Here is a 6,000-nt window from a genome sequence, read left to right on the forward strand (position 1 = left end):
ATCCCAGATCATACCCTCCAATCAGACCCACAAACTATATCACACTTCAGATCAGACCCCCCAATCAGACCCCTAATCTTTATCAGACCTCAGACCAGACCATCCAATCTTTATCAGACTAACCAATCAGACTCCCTGACTTTCAGACCTCAGCTCAGATATACTTGAAGTTTTTTGGTGTGATATATATTATTGAATTTATCGACACTATTGAGTGGTATCGAATATTCTATCGAATATTTTCAACATTGAATTTTCTACCATTCAATTTATCAAATATTTCTATCGAATATATTTTTATCGAATATAGTATCGATCATATCTACCACAATTTATGTGACTGTAATGTTGTATATTATTGCTACATTGTTCTTATAAATTTTATTACTTGTATTTTATGGGGATTTAATAAATATTTTCTGCACATGTTAATTTGGTTGCCAAGTGTATGAGTGCTCGCTCATTTTCCTATTACTACATTTGCCTTTTAAGAGAGGGTGGGGTGATTCCCTCTATATGAGCTTGCAGCACCATACCTTAACTACTTGCTAGTGAGCCACAACAACCTACCACTATTTTCAGACATAAACTAACTTACCTCTTCAGGTCTGGACGGCATGCTCTACCTGCACTCTCCCTGCTCCCTGGTCTTCTAATGTGCACTATGTCCTGACCCTATATGCAGTGCAGGGCCCAGAAGTAGACCAGCGCTACATGTACGGCTCTCTGTACCTCCTCAGAACAGAAGCACTCATTAGTATTCGCTTTATAAGACGCACTGCCCATTTTCCCCACTTTTGAGGGAAAGAAGGTGCAGCGTCTTATAAAGTAAAAAATATAGCATTTTTTATAATATTAAATCTGTCATCTAGTGATACAAAAGAAAGGTCTAATGTGTCCTGGTATAAATAATATCAAATATATGGGGAAAACTGAAAAAAAAAAGGCCTGGATTAGAAAGGTGGCATACACTCTGGTAATTAAGTGGTTAAAGTGTACCTATCCTTTAACAAACTTACTGTACCTCTATACACTACTTTCTACGATGTTCATCCTTTTCTTACAAATTCATTTAGATCCAATGCATTTCAAATCCCTTTTTTTGGACATGTCTCAATTCAGTTTCCGTTACTCCATCTTCACAATATGTACGTTTCTGCTCTAAGGGGGCGGGACTGTATTGCAGCCGTTGCCCATACGCAGCGCTCTTCTGACGTTGCCCTCACTTCCCATAATTCTATGCTAGAACTCATCACCAGCAAGGGGGAAGCTGGGTATTGAGAACGCTCTTCGGACAGTGCGGGAGCGCACATTGCTAAACCAACAGGAAGCAATCCATAGACGTACACAGTGAGTAAGTCTACGGATTATGCCTGACAACAGAAGACGTCCTCAATGTTTGTGAGTAAGACGACCGTAGCAACCAAAAAAAGTGAGGACACATATAGAGGATTTATGAACTTCTTTTAAAATAAATAGACAATATATTATACATTTTAAGGTTAACATGACAGCTACTGAATTAAGAAAAATAGATTGAAATGATAGGTACACTTAAGCAAACCATTTCCATCATAAAGGGAGCTATTGTAATCTAATATATAAAGCTGAGTGCATGTATTTGATTTGATTCAACTTTATCGTCATTACAAATGTATAATACAGGGTAACAAAATACAGTTTGCATCTAATCAGAAGTGCAAAAGGCAGCAGTGCAATAAAAACAAGTTATATACAGATAAGGAGAGTGTAGAAAGTAGGAATAGTTCTCATATCTGAGGTCTGATATGGAAGTTTAATAGGAGTCTGGAGAGGTCTAATGGGGGTCTGCAGCGGTCTATGGAGGGTCAGGAGGTCTGACTGGGGGGATCAGGAGGTCTGACTAGGGGGTCTGGAGGTCTGACAAGGGGGGTCTGAAGTGGTCTAATGGGGGGTCTGGAGGTCTGACTGGGGGCTCTGGAGGTCTGATTGGGGGTCTGGAGGTTTAATGGGGGTCTGATTGGGGGTCTGGAGGTCTAATGGAGGTCTGAATGGGGGTATGGAGGTCTAATGGGGTCTGATTGGGGGTCCGTAGGTCTGACTGGGGGATCTAGAGGTCCAATGAGGGTCTGATTGGGGGTTTGGAGGTCTGAATGGGGGGTCTAGAGGTCTAATGTGGGTCTGATTGGGGTTTTGGAGGTATGACTGAGGGATCTAGAGGTCTCATGGGGGTCTGATTGGGGGTCTGGAGGTCTGATTGGGGGTTCTGGAGGTCTGACTGGGGGTCTGATTTGGGGTCTGGAGGTCTAATAGGGGTCTGATTGGGGGTCTGGAGGTCTAATGGGGGTCTGGAGGTCTGACTGGGGGGTCTAGAGGTCTCATGGGGGTCTGACTGGGGGGTCTGGAGGTCTAATGGGGGTCTGATTGGGGGTATGGAGGTCTAATGGGGGTCTGATTGGGGGTCTGGAGGTCTGACTGTGGGGTCTAGAGGTCTAATGGGGGTCTGACTGGGGGGTCTGGAGGTCTGACTGGGGGGTCTGATTGGGGGTCAGGAGGTCTAATGGGGGTGTGATTGGGGTCTGGAGGTCTGACTGGGGGGTCTGACTGGGGGTTCTAGAGGTCTAATGGGGGTCTGACTGGGGGGTCCGGAGGTCTGACTGGGGGGTCTGATTGGGGGTCAGGAGGTCTAATGGGGGTGTGATTGGGGGTCTGGAGGTCTAATGGGGGTCTGATTGGGAGTCTGGAGGTCTAATGGGGGTCTGGAGGTCTGACTGGGGGGTCTAGAGGTCTAATGGGGGTCTGACTGGGGGGTCTGGAGGTCTGACTGGGGGGTCTGATTGGGGGTCAGGAGGTCTAATGGGGGTGTGATTGGGGGTCTGGAGGTCTAATGGGGGTCTGATTGGGGGTCTGGAGGTATAATGGGGGTCTGGAGGTCTGACTGAGGGGTCTAGAGGTCTAATAAGAGTCTGATTGGGGGTTTGGAGGTCTGAATGGGGGGTCTAGAGGTCTAATGTGGGTCTGATTGGGGGTCTGGAGGTCTGACTGAGGGATCTAGAGGTCTCATGTGGGTCTGATTGGGGGTATGGAGGTCTGACTGGAGGGTCTGGAGGTCTGACTGGGGGGGTCTGATTGGGGGTCTGGAGGTCTAATGGGGGTCTGATTGGGGATCTGGAGGTCTGACTGGGCATGTCTAGAGGTCTAATAGGGGTCTGATTGTGGGTCTGGAGGTCTGACTGGGGGGTCTAGAGGTCTAATTGGGGTCTGATTGGGGGTCTGGAGGTCTAATGGGGGTCTGGTCTGAGGTCTGATATGTGTGTCTGGAGATCTAATGGGGGTCTTATATGGGGGTCTTATGTGAGGTCTGATATTGAGTCGGGGTCCTACATGGAGGTCTAATGGGGGTCTGATCTGAGGTTTAAAACTGGGGTCTTATATGGGGTCTGACATAGAGGTCTAAAGGGGGTTTGGTCTGTCTGGTACCAGTATTTTCAGGGGGACTGTTTCTGCAGGAAAGTATTGGGGAGCACAGTGGACACAGTATTGGGGGTGGCAGGATGGGGTGTTGAGAAGGTGGGGGATGATTGAAAATAAGGAAAGTAAGATGTCTGTTTGTTAAACTCTGCAGAGAGGAGGTGCGGCTGAAAGAAGTCACCATGGTGGTCTGGTCTAACAGGAGAAGAAGAGGAAATAGAATATCTACATCAGAGAAGAGAAGTCGCTGGATGTAAGACCTACATATGTGGCGCTGTATGATCCTGTATGTTCTGCAGCGCTGTATGTAATGTTTTCCAAGTATGTCTTTAAAGGGGTTGGCCGCTTTTTTTTTTTTGTATGAGCGCTGCTTTCTCTGCTCTATTTATCTGCTCCTCACTGCAAATGCTACGGCGAGCAGGTGAACAGAACAGAGAAAGCAGCTCTCATATCAGCACTGGCCTCTCTTCAAACAGCAGGGGACACAGAGGGCCTTACTACAAACCGGATTCCCAAAAAGTTGGGACACTAAACAAATTGTGAATAAAAACTGAATGCAATGATGTGGAGATGGCAAATGTCAATATTTTATTTGTAATGGAACGTAGATGACAGATCAAACGTTTAATCCGAGTAAATGTATCATTTTAAAGGAAAAATACGTTGATTCCAATTTTCACGGTGTCAACAAATCCCCAAAAAGTTGGGACAAGTAGCAATAAGAGGCTGGAAAAAGTAAATTTGAGCATAACGAAGAGCTGGAAGACCAATTAACACTAATTAGGTTAATTGGTAACATGATTGGGTATAAAAAGAGCTTCTCAGAGTGGCAGTGTCTCTCAGAAGCCAAGATGGGTAGAGGATCACCAATTCCCACAATGTTGCGCAGAAAGATAGTGGAGCAATATCAGAAAGGTGTTACCCAGCGAAAAATTGCAAAGACTTTGCATCTATCATCATCAACTGTGCATAACATCATCCGAAGATTCAGAGAATCTGGAACAATCTCTGTGTGTAAGGGTCAAGGCCGTAAAACCATACTGGATGCCCGTGATCTCCGGGTCCTTAAACGACACTGCACCACAAACAGGAATGCTACTGTAAAGGAAATCACAGAATGGGCTCAGGAATACTTCCAGAAACCATTGTCAGTGAACACAATCCACCGTGCCATCCGCCGTTGCCAGCTGAAACTCTACAGTGCAAAGAAGAAGCCATTTCTAAGCAAGATCCACAAGCTCAGGCGTTTTCACTGGGCCAGGGGGCACAATGGGCATTATTACTGTGAAGGGGGAACAATGGGCATTATTACTGTAAAGGGGGCACAATGGGGATTTCTACTATGGAGGGGGCACAGAGGGCATTACAAGCACATTGGGCATTATTAGTGTAAAGGGGGAACAATGGGCATTATTACTGTGAAGGGGGCACAGTGGGCATTATTACTGTGAAGGGGCACAGTGGGCATTATTACTGTGAAGGGGCACAATGGGGATTTCTACTATGGAGGGGGCACAGAGGGCATTACTAGCACAGTGGGCATTATTACTGTGAAGGGGCACAATGGGGATTTCTACTATGGAGGGGGCACAGAGGGCATTACTAGCACAGTGGGCATTATTACTGTGATGGGGCACAATGGGCATTATTACTGTGAAGGGGGCACAATGGGCATTTTTACTGTGAAGAGGCAGAATGGGCATTATTACTGTGAAGGGGCACAATGGGCATTATTACTGTGAAGGGGGCATAGTGGGCATTATTACTATAAAGGGGGCACAATGGAGATTATTACTGTGAAGGGGGCACCATGGGGATTATCACTGTGAAAGGGGCACAGAGCGGGCATAACTACTGTGAGGGGGCACAATGTGGGCATAACTACTGTAAGAGGGCACAATGTGGGCATAACTACTGTGAGGGGGCACACATCTGTGCAAAACTTCTGTGAAGTTGTACAATGAGGGCAATACTACTGTGAGGGGGTACAATTTTTTTTAAAGTATTGAGGGGTGCCAGAGAAAGGACCCACCCCTGGTGCCAAACACCCTAGGCACGCCGCTGATACAGATATACAGATAAACTGTTCTATTGCTATACAGTCGGCGAATACACAGATGTACTATGAACAAGTATACAGATGTACTATGAACAAGTTATACAGATGCGCTATGTATATACAAATTTACAGATGTATAGTAAACAGATCTGCAGCGTGCTATTCAGTGGCGTCGCTACAGGGGGGTAAGGGGGGGCAATTGCCCCACCCTTGGTTATTCTTGCCCCCCTGCGTGCCCACCCCGCTGATTCCCGGCCGTACCACTGCTTTTCCCTTTAAAGGCTCCGATCCGAATCTTCAGTGATGCGCAGCGGCAGAGCGCAATGACGTGACGTCAGACGCACGCCGCCTTTAGATTCGCGCTCCGCCACCCGCCAGAGTCAATTCTGGTTTGCAGGCGCGGCGTTAGCCAGGAGTCCAGACTAGGAGGAACCAGACATACCAGTCAAGTGAGTCAACCAGGACCAGAGTACACAGGAGCGCAGTGCCAG

Source organism: Bufo bufo, chromosome 7, assembly GCF_905171765.1.
Source record: "Bufo bufo chromosome 7, aBufBuf1.1, whole genome shotgun sequence".
Classification (NCBI taxonomy): Eukaryota; Metazoa; Chordata; class Amphibia; order Anura; family Bufonidae; genus Bufo; species Bufo bufo.